The sequence below is a fragment of the Thermobia domestica genome, chromosome 2 (genome assembly GCF_964235325.1).
Source record: "Thermobia domestica chromosome 2, izTheDome1.hap1.1, whole genome shotgun sequence".
NCBI classification, from domain to species: domain Eukaryota; kingdom Metazoa; phylum Arthropoda; class Insecta; order Zygentoma; family Lepismatidae; genus Thermobia; species Thermobia domestica.
Window position 1 is genome coordinate 201,741,681 of NC_137455.1, and position 17,132 is coordinate 201,758,812.

Here is a 17,132-nt window from a genome sequence, read left to right on the forward strand (position 1 = left end):
GTTATTTCACGCTATTTCGAAAAGAAAATTCATTAAGAAAAAAAAAATAGAAGAACAGGGAGAAAGGGTGAGAGCTAGGAGGCAAAGAACCTGGCAGTGATCATTTCCTTTTCATTTGTTGAGTTACGTGGAGTTATTCACACTCAACGAAAAACGTGAGCTCTCGGAAGACACGCTAAGGTCAAGCCTACCACAAGCTTTATCGTGTGGATGCCAAGTGTAAATACATATAAAAGTGTCATTCGTTTTTGTATATATTTAAAAGAAATAATAATAAAAAACAATAGAAGATCGAATTATATCTTTCTTTCCTGTATATTATATATACACCAATGATTGTTATCAAGTTCGAAGGTAAATTTGGATGTCTCTGTTCTCCGAGGGCCTGGCGTGCTTAGTATGAGTATCTTCTGCAAATTAGTCATGTTCTATCCTTAGAAATTTTTCGTGAATGTTCTTCAAGAGAGAAGCATAATTTACAGGGTGAGAGAGAACTTGAGATGAATTGAAAATCACCAGTAGTCAAAAATGAAAACTTGTTTATTGTCTTATCATTAAAGAAATAATTAATTAATGAAACATGCTTCAACTAGATCTGATAGAGTACATGCCATTGATCAAAAGTTGTAAAGAAACAACAGGAATCTCTGAAACTAATTGAAACGTAATAACTTAAAAAACTTAAAACTTTTGGAAGAAGATTTTGGGTGTAATACTAATTAATTATACTTTTGTCTTGTAACGAATTGTTTATTTCGTACAAATATCGGAAAATATTCTTAATAGATTTCTAAGTGGGATAACATTGTAAGTTTTATGTTACTTATTTCCATTCACCAAATTAAAGTTGAAAGTAAGTAATTTTTCTTCAAAAAAAGTAGTAGAATTAATGGAAGACCTGCAACATTCTGTTATGGATACTGTTACACGAAGCTTATACCCTGAATTTTGAATGTTTCTGTTTCTTTTTTTTATTTAAGTAATTGTATACAAATATTCGAAAACTTGCATTGAATTAGGGATGCATTCGAGTCGAGTCGAGTCGAGATTTAAGCCTGTCTCGACTCGTCTCGAGAAAATGTTGTCTCGACTCGTGTCTCGACTCGAAAATATGTTTCTGTCTCGACTCGTGTCTCGACTCGACAGTCTCTGTCTCGACTCGACTCGAATTCGAGTCGAGACGTCTCGAAATTCGAGTCGAGACAAAATGTACGAGTTAAAATATACGCACACATCAGCCAGACCATCATGACTACCTACCTAATTGTCAGTATGTCGACTTTTGGCATGGATGAAAACGGCGACACGTCTTGACATACACGCAATGATCCTTGATAGGTCGCTGGAGAGAGCTGGCACCACATGTGCTCACTCAGGTCACCTAATTCCCGTAAATTCCGGGAAGGGGGGCGATGTGCTCTGACGTCACGTTCAATCACATCCCACAAGGGACATCACTCAAATATCCGGCTCCAATTTCAATGTAACTTTTTTTGCTGATAGAAGGCATGTATGCATCATTACTTGTGATGACAAATTTTTGCATGGTACATGTTTTCTGTTTTTTTAATAACTTTTAAGAGTTGTGATGGGGTTATTAGAGATTACTACAGAAGTCCCTTACTACCCTTTGTAAACGGAGCGTTAATGAAGAAAAGTGAAGAAAAACCATGTGGTTACATATAAGTCCTGGGGGAAGTCGTATGGTAGATATGACCTTGATGGCAGCCATCTTGAAATCCACCATTTTGAATTAAGGTCAAGTTTACAAAATGGGAATAGGGTAATATGATACATAATTTCGGGCTAGAATTTAATTAGAAAAATAATGGTGAGGTTAGTTTTAAGATACACCCATTTGGGGGAAAGTTACAGGCATATTAATTGTTTTTACTTACTGTGTGCGTAAGTCCCTTCTTACTTTCGTCTCAAGACCTGTAAATCGATTGCAACGGCAGAGCCCGGTTTCGCACTAGTGTTTAGAAATCTTTAAACTCACTTGAGGCAATATTTGTGGATTATTGTATTGTATTTTCCCTTTAATTAAATTTGAACCCACTTCATGATCTTGTGTAAAGTATCACTAAAAGAGAATTTCTGTTTTTATGGAGAACGTAAGCATGGCAATTATAAAAGGTGAGTAAGGTGCGTATGTATTTATAAGAAAGTCTTTTGTGGTTCCGCCAACCTATTCTTTAGTTATTTTTTTTTTCAAAATACTCATATCTCATAAATAAAAGAGCTATTATAAAATCTCTTACCACTATTCTTTAATACTTATAAAATTTTATATATTGTAAAAGCACTGGCGAGATATTTCTTAACGCCCACTAAAATTATGGTGGAGCTCCTACGTGGCTAACGGTTAGCATACTTGCCTTTGGCGTGGGAAACCTGGGCTTGATTCCCGGTGGGAGTTCATGTGGTTCGGATTCCACGTTAATCAGTAGGTCCACGTCTCACATAGCCTCGCTGCTGAACGGGACGTTAAACTCGGAATCAATTCAACTCAAAATTATGGTTTTGACTTTATTATGATGTCATTAGTTTAAACGCCCAACTGCCCAGTAATTATAAACATTGACTACATTATAAAATTGTAATTTGTGACGACTAAAATACCAGAAATTAAAGATTATTCTTTGGGTTTTGGAACATTTTGAAAAACGTGAAAAACTGGTACTGCACCGATACAACAACCTTTTGGATTTGTCGTAACATGTCTTACATAGCTTTGGTTCGATTCTCAACATGGACTGCAACTACCCGTTAAATTGTGCATCCGAAAGGCATTCTTTGTTAAACCTCGCTTATCACCACTCATCTTAATAATATATATAACTTCACCGCGAAGCAAATGTTGCATTTCTCTCTTTCATCCTAACACAAAATAAAACTAACCACAGCTGTGACACGAAGGAGCTATTTCGAAAAGAAACAAGCTGTGCTTCATAGAGATGTGTACCAAATGATAGAAGTATAAAGTATTATTTTCTTTCCTGTTTATTGATATCAGTTGGTGTTCTTAATGAGTTTACTCATTAGTTTAGAAAGAGTATATATGGAATTTGGATATATGTTGTACGTATTCTCCTGAGAAATTGATGAGACCAGGAAAGTTATAAGGACAGATGGAATAGATTTAAGCGCATCTACGTGACTTTATCAAATATTTATTCTCTGTAATGGTACCACGCGGAAAACTTGGTATAGGCCTACTTTTATCTTTGCCTCCCTCTGTTAGCTGTTTCGTATCATATATATCGGATGGTTTTGATATTTCTTCTGATCATTAAAACAACAATGGTACCTGTGTGCGTGCAGAAATGCAAAAGCACAAGGTAACTTCCTATTTGTTTTGGAAACAACAAACCCATTTCACGTGTGCGAGAGAAATTGAGCACAGATAGATCGGGTGTTTACTCACGGTCAGTTCGCAGCAGGAGTCCTTGGTAAAAGATTTGGCTATCTCGAAAACACTCGCAAAACCTTACAAATACAAAAGACTGCGCTTCAAAGAAAGTTTAGACACAGATGTTTCAATTTTCTTTTAGCATCTTTCTTCAGCAAAAGAGTCGGTTCATTGTATTCGAAAAAGGGAAGGGAGAAAGGGTGAATTTATATTTTATGTGGGGGGTAACGTTGTAAGTAGTATAAACAATACATACCGCTTCCGACTCTGTACTGAAGCACTTCCTGTAGCGGTATATCACTAGATCTATCCTGACCCTCATCCCACCTCAAGTTGTAAAGTAGAAAGGGACAGAAGTATTTAACATGACTGCGCACTTGAGTTTCAGTTCACAATACAAAAACCAGTGAGCAAGTAAACAGTCTTTTGTAGGATCGTGTTTTACTTCTTGAATTTATTTTTGAACATTTCTGTGAATTCAACAACAGAACGCAGTAGAAATACGGACTAGTTTTTACTCCAACCATTACTTTCGCTCCAACCCAGGGATGCCACATTTATGATTTCGTACTAGATTTAGTGATTTTACTATTGAACTAGTGATCTAGTACGTACTTTGGGTAAATGGGCACATTCTAGTGATTTTTTTGCATTTTTTTTTCTGATGCAGACAAATGAAAAGGAAATGGTTCTTAAAATAAAAGGAAGAAGTATATTGCAGTTCAAAACAAATGTAGAAACCTTAAATTATTTTTTCTTTTCCCTCTGACTGAATGAAACCCCTGCTGTGTAACGACCTTAGGTAAACAACGGCTATCTTTGGTCCGCTACCTCCTTTTGTTAGCCGACATGAGATGGGTTACTTTTTTTTCTGGAAGAAATTGAAGAAATAATTATCCAGTACATTTACGTTTTGTCAGGCACACAGGCGCAGTCTGTACTTGTTTCCTAACGAATTTTAGCAACATAACACAAATGAAACATATGTACCAGAAAATAGAGGCAGTACAAACGGAAATTTTCATCTGTGACACATTTGATGAGAAATATAGTTAGATGTCACGTGCAAGCAATCTAAACATGTCCTATGCTGTAATCCTATTCGATGTTTATGTAAGTGAGACTGAGAAATCAAGAAACAATAATAACTGGTTTTCTTCCAGGGGAAAAATCTAAATGTGAAGGGGTGTTACACTGGGACTTTAATTGCGTCCTTTCTGCAAGATTAACAAGTAATAGCAATTTTTTAATTTATTTTAGTTCTTGGAGAGGAAGATGGAAGTGAACCCTGGTAAGGACCTCTGCAAGGAAACATGAATACTACGCCACTGTTTGTTACATTACACAAAATAGTTATATATATATATATATATATATATATATATATATATATATATATATATATATATATATATATATATATATATATATATATTGAGTTTTAGTCAGGGTTTTCATTCTGCAGGAGAGGGGGGATAGTAATACCTGACGAACATTTTCTATTTTCAGAGTGTTGCAATGATAGCATTTCCTCCATTATAACTTGGCCAAGCTAGTTGCATTATATGTAAGGATTAAGTTAGCCTAAAAAGCTTAAATTTCTATGGCTGTTTTACTCTGTACCCATGTTTCTCATTTTCGGTCTACGGGACTCTGTGTCTGGAAATTTTCGATGGCTTCCAAGTCGGAAAATAAGTGTATCAAAGGCATATATATTATATCTATGGTTATATGAGGCATGGATCTACAGTTTAAAGTGGGATACCGGTAAGAACTTCATGAGCTTCCACCGTAAATCGAACCAGAGTCTCCTGCGATCAAGGCGTATGTGTTAACCATACAGCAACGAGGAAATTCACATAAGCACACACACATATATATTGTTGAGTTGATTTTGACTTTACCGTCTGTTTCAGCAGCGAGGATATATGAAATGTAGACCTACTGATTAACGTGGAATCCGAACTACATGAGCTTGCTCCGGGAATTGAACCCGAGTCTTCCACGGCAAAGACGCGTACACTAGCCGCGGAGTTCACACACACACACACAGAATCAGAGTCCTCACACATCAAGGGTGAGAGCTGTGCCACTGAGTTACAGCGGCCACGGGGCTAGGTCTAGTCCACTTTACGTTCATAGTTTCTTAGTACATAAATGTTACGATTATAAAATAGATTTTCCTTAATGAGCTGCATAAAAACAAAAGCTTTCGAAATGCATTAAACAATTAGCTCGATTTGAGTGTGAACTTAAAGTTATATCAGAGTGTAAATACGGATACGCACCAAAGCTCGAAAACTTAATACACTATTTCTCCTATATAGTCAGCATGTAACAAGCAATCGTTCAGCTTTCATTTGAGAGGATGGAAATCGAAGGCCCCTGAACAACTATGTTACTAATGTGCGGAATGTATTTATCTTACAGTGAACTGCTTTGATGCCAAGTGGCCTAACTCCAAAATTGAAATTTTCCAGGAGTGAAAGTTGAAGTTCAATATCTCATGAACAATCCATATTTCTTTTATGTTGGGAACCAAAACCATAACTACTGTATGTAGTTCATTGTTTTATAACTTAGTGTTTAAAAAAATCCTTTTAAAAAATACCTATTCATAGAAGTGAATGGTACTTATCTGTACTAGTTCTTGGCATCCAAGCAGTCCATTTATTGTAATACTAGCTTAATATACCCATTCTTCGCATGGGGGCTGTATTTGGAAGTCAACACCTGTGGAAGTATCACCATTCATTTCAGTGACCGCGAAAACTATGGATTTGACACTAGTATCAATCAATATGGGCTATTTATACATGTCTCGGTATTCCTCACCCGCTGACACCCGGCCCGCATACAGTAGTAGCTGAATTTGCAAGTCATCGCTGATGGAAGTGTCACCATTGATCTCAGCGACCGTGAAAACTATGGATTTGACATTAATGTCGATCAATTTGGATTACTTTTACTACATGTCTCGCTGAACGCCCCCCTGAGACCCCCTGGTTCCAATTTTGACAAAAACGGTTCGCCTTAGACTGGGACCTGGACCAAGGTATCCGTGACCAAAATTTGGTAACTCTCGGTCAACTTGTCTGGTCCCCAGGTCGGTCCCAGTAAACGTACCCCCCGAGACCCCCCTGGTTCGAAATTTAAAAAAAAACGCTTCGTCTTGATCTGGGGTCTGGACTAAGGTACCCTTGACCAAATTTTGGGAACTCTCGGTCCACTCGTCTGGTCCCCAGGTCGCACACAGACAGACAGACAAACAGACAAACAAACTCTTTATTTTATTTATATTAGATAAGATATACTATGTAAAATAGTCTCGTATCATAATATGTGATTTACAACAAATGTTACATTATATATTATCCGTAGCTCGTGATATGCTGCAACATATTAAAGCCTCAGAATAGTTGGGCAAGCGAATAATCCAGAAGTTACGTAACCCTATTGCGTTCATGGGAACGAAAACACAATAATTTTAACTATGCTAAATTACTATAGACTACCAACTGCTCATTCAGAGAATTTATGAAGTTCACTTTATCGCAATAGTTTTATACAAACTAGATTTAGACTACGGATAATAGTTTTATACAAACTAGATAATCAATTATTATTATTATTATCATTATATTTGCAGTACAACCAAATACAACGACATTAACTATTAGTTCTAATTAACTGAATTGAGCTGAAAATTAAATCTTGATCTTTAAAGATTAACTATTAATTTTATGCGTTCTGTACCTTTCTGAAGGAATAAAAGCTGGAATTGGTTTCAAGGCTGTTTCTGAGTGAATACTTTCTTCAAAATAATATTAAAAATTACAGAAAGATTTTCGAGACATTCGAGTCGAGTCGAGATTTTTAAGAGCCGTCTCGACTCGAAAATTCGAGTCGAGAAATACGTTTGTCTCGACTCGTCTCGAATTTTACAAAGTGTGTCTCGACTCGAATCTCGACTCGAATTCGAGTCGAGTCGAGTCGAGATTCGAGACATGTCTCGACTCGAGCGCATCCCTACATTGAATTTATCTCGTAGTTCAGATAGTTTATAACTATTGCATTTTTAATGTGTCAACATTTCCTACAATGAACAAGATAAAGGTAATACGTGTAGATAAGTTAACTATTTGACGAGAAGTTGATTGGTTAAGGGTAGCAATGCCATTATAAGTTTTCCGAAGTGTCCAGATCGTCAATGTATTGCAATGTCAGGGATCCGATAGCCATACTATTGCTGTTAAAATCCGAATGACTCATTATTTGAACAATTGGTCGAGTATTGAAAAAGATTATTTGAATAGCAAACAGAAAACTTATTCGAATAATTTTAGCAGCACTTATACAATATACGATACATAATTCTCTATTGCACTTATGTCGCGTACATTCAATTTATCCAATTTATGCTTACTTTTTAATTGGAAGCTTGAATATTCATAACAGATCCACAAGTCCATGTTAGAATTGTTAAACTAAACAAACCCTTTATCATATTTAACAACTCTTCTCATACCTTTTGTTGACCACAAGGAAGAAAGAAGGAACCTGATTGATAACTAAGACAACTTAAGGTATCTCTTATTTTCATTTTTCAAATACTATTCAGGAATTTTACAGACTATGTGACGTTTCAGTATCTGATATCCTTGCTGCAGTCTTCTCTGCTAGTTTGGGTTAAGGAAATTGAACTGGAGTAGCATCTTAATCTACCTATTTTCTTACGGTACGCTCAACAAACATAATAATAATAATAATAATAATAATAATAATAATAATAATAATAATAATAATAATAATAATAATAATAATAATAATAATAATAATAATAATAATTTGCAGAGAAGATTGTATTTAATCATGCAAGTGCATTTGCAGTGGACCAAGGACGAACAGTGTAAACACATTTTCTTTCTACTATTATAAAGAAATACAATAAAATTAAATAAAAGAAACAGTATATTTAATGTCAAGAATTATATATTATTATCATCCTAACATCGACCTTTGGAAGTATTTCTAAAGATATAATTGAACTTCAGAAAATTGCAGTATAACAAATGACGCTGGGTAAGAGTGATACGGTATCCAATGACGCGGCAATCAAACATACACTTTTTTCGTGTTCATCTTTGTAGAAAAAGAAGAAATTGTAATAGGCGTGGGAGGTCCTATATAACCATTGAGAATCAGGCCTTATTTCTTTCTCGCCTTCAGCAATATGTCTTTCATAAAGAATTAGTTCTACTCCGTTCTGACACTATCTGCCTACAGGCATCACATCAACATTACCATTAGTATACCCAACACAATGGTTGTCTCTTAAAGGAATAAAATGCAGAAAACACTTACAGCGTGGCTTTATTTTAACTTCTATGAATTTCAGTTGTAGTGGACATGTGTGTCTGTACGTATAGTACTTGTCCTTTTTAAACTTTCTTTTGCAAGAGGTTTCAAGTCTCCTCCATACTTTCATCTCGTGGCTCGCTCTACTCAACTGCGGTATTGCCGAAGAAGAAGAATTTGGCGGTTAGTAATTTGCGTACCAAAAAAATTTTTAAAAAAATAAAAAATAAAATAAAGAATGATGAAAGAAAGAGAAAAAAAGAACTGCAAGGAGAAACTGTTGGCCTTGGAAGCTGTTCAAAGACCTTTCTACGTCACTATCCACTTTGATGCGTTTCAGTGATGTGCATTTATCTTCCGTGCAGTGCGTTCACAATGTAATGTCATGCCCTCCATGGGTTGTCGTATCACAAGGTTTTACCCTCTCAAAGGCTATAAGGTTTATCGAAAGAAGAGGAGGGAGTATTTGGCCATTTTTGCTGTTGTGAAAGAAATGAAATCCCTGCAGCAGATAGTATTAGTTCCGTATCACCATGAATTAATATCGTCTGACATTATGTTATTATTATTGCTTGGTAGGTGTATTAACTTAAACAGCATCTGATCTTAAGAATTTGAAACGTTTGGGCTCTAGGGATGAATTTTCGAATCAGTTAGTTTCCTTATGCGAGCTCGAAATTAAACAACTTAAACTTTACATTAAAACGTCATATGGAGATTGTTTATATGTAACGTATTTATCCGTTTAATCAAGGGTCAGATAACCATTAACATGGATGACAAGCAGAACTAACTATAATAATAGAATATTTTTATTATCATTATTACAAATAATAGACAGCGTCAGGTGTACATAGACATTATTTACAAATTATATGATAGATGTACTCTAAAAATACGTATTAGCCATAAAAGAATATATTTGAAATTTATCTTTTTAAATATTTATATTGAAAAGAAATTGTATTTATTAAAAAAGGTAATATGTACGTACATTATTACTCTGAACTTCCAATTCCACAACATTCATTCAACAAACAGTTGAAATCCATATTGCTACAATAGCTAGAACAAAATGTAAATACATTAGTAGGTTACAAGACACAATTAAAAAAGAAAGGAAAGGGAAAATAGGAAACGAAAATACCCAACAGAAATTGGATACCCAAATTTATTTCATTGTATTTGATGATAATTACTTAAAGGGAAATCGATGCCCTCCAGATTTCCCACATTTTATTTGACGATAATTATTTAAAGAGAAATCAATATCCTGCAGATTTCAACATTTAATAAAGGGAATTGATTAAAATCCAAAATTCCCATGTGGTATATTGACAGGAAACATGGACATTACGTAAAAGTGATGAAAAACGTCTGGAAGCCTTCGAAATGTGAGTGTGGAGAAGAATGGAATTAGTTGGGTCGAGCGGAAAACGAATGAGAGGGTGTTAGAAATCGTGGGGGAGAAAAGAACACTTTTAGGTCTTATTGAGAAGAGGAAGAGAAACTGGTGAAGAGGTTAGCGGAAGACCGTGCAGCATGGAAACTTTCTCAGCTGCGGCAAATGACCTGCCAATAATGACAGAATACCTATGATGATAATATTGACAGGTATTGAAGATTGGGAAAAAAATAGTGAAAGTTAGGTAGTCCTAACGAGCGTTAGATCACATTAAGGGACGAAGTATTTCTATCTTACAATAGAATGAGTCCGTTAAAAAATTTGCAGGCTAAGTTTGTAAAGTCTTTTAATCCAATTAACGAAAAAGTTAAAGTTGTCTCTGTGAAGATACGATAATAATGACTCCGTAATTGCGACATGACATACTTTGCTTTCGGCATAAATTTTGTACTCCCACTTCCTCCCTTACTATGCACATTTTAATGAAAGCAACTTGATAACAGTCTAATTCGAGATAGCTCTAATAGTCTAATTCTATGCTTAAATATTCATATAATTAAGTTCAAGCGTTAGGCCGTGATGTGATCGCAAACAAGCTCCCATTCATTTTTATTAATATAGATACATGCAACAATAACTATCTTGTATCGACTAACAATAATTTCCACCTATCTCCTTAGAAACTATATCAAATTCAACTATTCAGTGCTCAGTGAATTTATAAATAAGTTGTAGTTTCAATCAGTGCTTTGGAATCTCCTAGAAAGTATGTAACGATGAAAGGTGGTAAGTTCGATTTTATTAATGTTCTTCGTTGTTGAGTAATTTGTGGATTAGAAATTAATCTGTTCTCTGCAAGGTAAAATTGTGCCGCAAATCTATTTAAAAATGAGACGTGAGTTTTGAGGTAGCTTTTGAACATCTTGTGGAGCATGCGGAAATTACTTTTACTGACTTAATACTATTAAGTTCAGGCTGATTCCCACTTGTCATGCCCACTGCCTGCTGTTAAGTTTATGTATAACAGAAGGACGATAGAAGGTAACAAGGTCAGCCAGCCTTAAATTTTAGCAGAAGTGACACCGCTGCTTGTTGTGGTGAACGCTTCAGTTCATTGCTAGAGCTATTGAAATGCGTGTAGTATTGTTAGAAACATTTTTTAAATATTTCTTAATACACTGCAGTCACCTAAACGTTGTTTCTTTTTTATGTATTAAATAAAGGCACTATAACTTCTTGGGAAATCTGTTTCAGGCATACATTTCTGAACAGCTTTTTATTCACTAATATAAATTTTGACAAAAGTAAGATGGGTTAAAAATAAAATTTTGCACTGTAGTCATATGAAAAATATGTACGATGAACATCATATTTTTAATTTTATAAAATTTAAAGTTACGAATTGAGAAAAGAAATTGTAACTTCTGAATTCATAACACGCAATTACCACAACAAAATCGACATAGCCCAAGCTTAATCATGAGGTTCTTTTTCCTTTATTTAAGTTACGTGTGTGTATTCTTTTAGAGCAGTGGTTCCTAACCTGGGGACGTGAAGAGCGAGCAAGGGCAGCACTAGCTAAGGACATAAATGAACCGTACTCCTAATTTCAAGTGTCATGAATGTCCGTTAAATTAAATACCGTGCAAACACAAAATAACTATTGAGTAAGAATTCTGGTTTCATTAAAAACAAACCTGCTTAAAAAATTGCACTACAATGTTATACAGAAATTTTGCTGCAAATAATAATATAAATTGACAATATATTATTACAATTTACAATTAAATGTTACATCTAAAATCAGAGGAGGGATCAGACTAACGAACAGCAAAGAAGAGTGGCGCAAGTACACAGGGTACACGAAGCGGGGCACCAGCTAAACAAGTTGAGAACCACTGCTTAAGAGAATCTAAAAACATAAATTGTCTATAAGATTGGCAAAGGGAAGGAAGGTATTTTTGGACAATTTGATGTTTTAGTAAATTATTTACTATTTCGTTCCTCGTACGAAATAATATAATTCGATTAGTTCGTATGAAATTTGAAAGGCCAAAGAAGATAGTGAAGTTAGGAAAGAGCTAGAGGTCTGCACGGGCTCGGGCCGAGCCTACAGGCTTAAACCCGACCCGGCCCAAGAGCCGGACACGGGCCCAGAAAGCATATATCAGTTTGGGCTCGGGCCGTAAATTTTTAAATATACAACCATATTTCTCAAGCCTTTTCGGGCTTACCTTTTTAAATATACTGTACAACAATATTGATTGAACCTTTCTTTCTGGAGAACTTTTAGAAAGCACAACTTCAAAATTAAGCCTCTAATTGCTAAAATATAAATGCAATTTTGCGTTCATTATTAAGTTTCTGTAATTCGGACTTATTTTGGGCTCATTTGACTATCGCACGAGCTCGTTCCGAGCTTGGGTCTGAATGTTAAAACATATATCGGACTCGGGTCGGGCCTCACATTATAAATTCACGGGCCGGACTGGGTCCGGGCTAAGAATTCCGGCCCGTGCAGACCTCTAGAAAAAGTGTCGTAGTAAATCAGGTAGATTATGTTAAAATCTGTATGGTTCTTTTAGGATTTATCAGGGTCAAAACAAAGGAATTCCTTATTACCATTACATTTTCCTTTTTCTTTTAGAATACGCAATAAGTAATCTGAATTAGCTACTTGTTTACGCGACGCGGAATTTGGTAGGTTATAATGCTGTGATGTCTGTCTGAGGACGTGTGAAGAAATTGATCTGAAAGTGAAGGGATATGAAAGATGAACTAAACTATATCAATCTGAGACTAGTTGTAGGAGATCTTAATAAATGAGAATAATAGTGTAGAGGTGTTGGATATATTGAAATACTTAGGCCATTGTTTCTCAAACTGTAGTTCGCGGACCACAAGTGGACGTCTGAGATATGCTTTGGTGGTTCTCTTAGATTGAACATTAGTTTTTAAAAAAAAAAAGGAAGAAAAGGCATATCAGAAAGCCTTTAATCGCTATCTCCTACCGTTTTTTGCTCTATGGAGCTTAATATTAATACTGCAAATGCTAATTGATGTATATCTCTTCCTGTTAAAACAGAGAAATAAAATCAAAAGTGAAACATGTTTTCGCGAATTTAGTCTATATTAAAAAGAAAACTGCTTTTCGCTATCTATTTTCGTTTTATCCGTTAAGCAATCACTGTTGTAACTGGGAAAACGTAAATTTTCATCGGTCTTACCGGACATGTCTTACCGTTTTTGCTCTATGAAAATAAGTATTGACATCGGAAGTACCAGTAAATTTCAACCACTTCCGGTTTTAGTAGTGTTTCAGGTAGGTGATGATGGTATGTTCTCTTGCGACGCTCAAACCATGGCTAAAAATCGCTTGTCGCTATTACCTTTTCTGTTCTATTTCGATAATATTTGAAACCGGTAATGGTTTGTTTCTACCACTTCAGGTTTGAGTAGAGGCTTAACGGAGGAGATGAAACCTTTTTTTGGGACGCTGAATCGATTACTTTAAAGATAGAAATCGATCTGTGTTACTGGTTTTGCTCTACGAAAATCAGAGTTGAGATCGGAAGTACTAGTGAATTTCAACCACCACTGGTTTCAGTAGAGTGTTACACATGATATGTTCTCTCGAGATGGTGAATCAATTGAAAAAGAAAAAAGAAAAACTTTTCATTATGTTGTTGTTTTCTTGTTGCAATCAACGGTGAAACCGGAAATGATTGATTTCTACCACTTCCGGATTCAATAGAGGGTTAACGGAGGAGAACTGGGTTTTCTATATCTTTTATCGTTTTTCTTTTTTCCTATATTAAAATCAGTGTTGAATCCAGAAGAACTAATAAATTTCAATCGCTTCGGTAGAGTGTTGCTGGTTGTAACAATGTGCTCACTTCAGACGTTAAATAGATTACAGAATAACACTTGTTGTTCCCTATTACTGTTTTTTGTTGTATGGCGATAAACGTCGATACCAGAAATGGTTAATTAGAAGTTTAGAACCATTTCTAGTTTGAGTAGAGAGTTCATGGAGAAAATGGAACCTATTCTTAGGATACTGAATTCATTGCAAACAATAGCTTCTCGGTATCTCTTACTATTTTTGCCGTGATACCTATCAAAGAATGGACTAATGGACGGACATAGCCGTTCTATAAAATTTTCGACACTTAAACATAGCATAGTTTGAAACTCGAAAAACTAAAAGTAATTCATTCGTATACTGATATATGCTTAAACCATTTTTTTAAAATATAAATTTGTTTTCCAAGAAAACAAGAAAGGGTAGTCCGTAAAATATTCTGACTACCGTAACTGGTCTTCACTGGAAAAAAGTTTAAGAATCGCTGACTTAGGCGTCGTAGTAATGACAGGAATGTATGTTACTTCTACTCTTTACAAGTTTCTTATAGCCGCGCGCAGCAATATATAAGTATTATACCCATTGTATCAATGTAACAGTTGGTCACCAATTTTCACATTTTTGATAGCAAAGTTTTAAGAAAAATGTTTAGTGCAGGGTGAGATGAATAAAGTGCCAATTAAAGGAATTTCTATAATCCGGAATTTATCTACAGGTTACAGATCATCATACAGATAGTAAGATTGTATTGTTTAAGATGAGAAACGCATCACGCACATGGGAAATATACACTATATAAACTTCTACTTGGGAAACTTGTAGGAAAGAGGATATAAGCATAAATGACCAAGAAAACTGAAGAGGATAATACTATCATATAAAAATGAATTAGCAGGATGTAGGTAACAGCAGTTAGGATAGAACCAAATTGCATAATTTTGTTTCTGTCGCGATGAACCTTTGAGTTTAAGCAATAAAAGCTTTCCTTTCTGAGTTAGTTTGTATTGCTCGAATTTCGGGTTCGATTCCCGGTGGAAGAGCATTTAATGGAGTACAGTGATTCAGATCCTACTTTCAGTTGTAGGTTTCGTCTATGTAGGCTCGCTACTGATAAAATATGTAAATACCAATTAATCAACTCTGCCTGCTAGTCTAGTGGCTATTGCGTGCGCTTTTGGTAAACGAGGTCTCGGGGTCGATTCCCCGTTGGGAGCGTCTTAAAATTCAAACGAATTCCTCCTTAAAATTGCATCTGATATATCCTTGGTGCTGAAAGAGACGCTAAGCTCGTATTCGATCAACCAATGAAACAGTTAATCAATAGAAGTAGGTTTATATTAATTCATTTTATACTATTGAAGTTTGGAAATTACATTCTTCCAGTATTGTAGTGGGTAATTTAATGAACGAGAATAAAGAATAGAGAGCAGAGTCTTTTCAGACTACCCATTCTAGAATGTGTTTCCGTATATTTTGACTTTGTAATAGTGACTATACTTTCTGTATGTATTTCTCTGCAGTTTCTGAACCATAACACTATTTAGATAATAATATACATGTAATATTATAAGAACATTCTATTTATCATTAAGTTAAGACCTGGTGATCTGAAATCTCATTATTTGTAGAGTACGTTATGTATGCAAATAATAACCACTTTTATTATATATCAGATATTGATCAAGAATTCTTCTTAAGAATTCTCTTCTCACCGGGAAGTGATATTCAACTCTGTAACCTAATTTAGGAACAATTTACAGTTTATTATTACCGAACACTATAGATACTATAGAAAGAGGCTGATTCATTGCATCTTTACACCACCCTTAACTACACGAACCGTTACTTATTTTAATTACGTGCTTTTGTTTGTCTTGTATACAGCTACAAAGATTAAAAGAAAAAATGGTTTTATCTTCTTATGTACTTCTGTTAAGTTTTTAAGATATCTGTTTCTTAATTATAATGCTCTTTCTGTGGGTTGTTGACTGTCCACAGGGATTTAACGTAATGCTGAAAATTCCCGTTCTCATCCTTAAAGGTGATAACACGTACAATTGTGGCTTATTTGATGAACTCTTGTTCTGTGGTATTATTAGATATAGTCAGAACCCTTCAGGAGATGAACCTCTTACTTCCCGTTCAAGAACAAGGAAGACTGGAGCTATCTGCTTATAAAAGATTGAATTTTCATTTTTAAGATGTAAGAGCTTCAAGAATTTACTAACACTATAATCCTTATTATGTTAGTGTTGAAAGATCTGTAGCGTTGTAAGATTTGTAGCAGGCGCGGCTACTGTTTTAGGTTGTTTGTTGTGCACCCGGCTATTTGTAGTTTTAAAAAAATTGAAATGTTAGAATAGTGTTTGAGTAAAAATAAAACTTTGTTCTTCAGTGCATGACAATATTGGTGCTTCTATCAAAAATTCACACAAGAAACAAACTGCAAGAAAGAGTGGTTTACGTTTATAGTTGCATGAGCACTACAACTACATCCAGTAGCATTTGAGTATATGACAGAGAGTTTTTATTTCTTATAATGGAAAAGTTCATTTATACCAGCATCGCTTCCATTTTCTCGTATTGCCAACACGTGGCTGGTTCCATAATATAGTTACACATTTCTCCAAAGGATCACGATGCCACAGTAGTAAAGCGTTCAGCTCTGATGCGTGGGATCCCTTGTTCGATCCCAGCTCACGGCAAGTAAACTTTGTGTTGGACAAACACCATGTACGTGGATTTTCTCGGAGTTTTTCCGTTTCCTTCCACTTTTTTCGTTCCACCATTTCACGTATTGTGATCATCACCATCTCCTGGAACGTTATACTAGAAATTTTCGTTTCTTTTTTTAACGAATCTCCACTTAGCAGCGCCTAACTCAAGTTCTATTTATCCTTTGTAAGCAAGTGAAGACATAATGAGAAAAAAGAGGAAAATAATTGATAACACCGCAAAAACAAGCAGATGCATTTAAATTCGAGTTATTTTCATTAGGGCGAGAAACCCTTGTTTAAAATGTTACATGTATGTTTTTAACTGCTCTACAAGTTAAGTACCATTCCTTGTCTGATATTATCCCAAGTTTCCTT

The 17,132-nt window shown here is 35.1% G+C and overlaps 1 protein-coding gene across 1 annotated transcript in view; it reads left to right on the plus strand.

Moving 5' to 3' along the window:
* The window catches only part of bbg (PDZ domain-containing protein big bang), a 956,487-nt gene that overhangs the window by 430,184 nt on the left and 509,171 nt on the right, over nucleotides 1-17,132 (plus strand). The window lies entirely within an intron of this gene.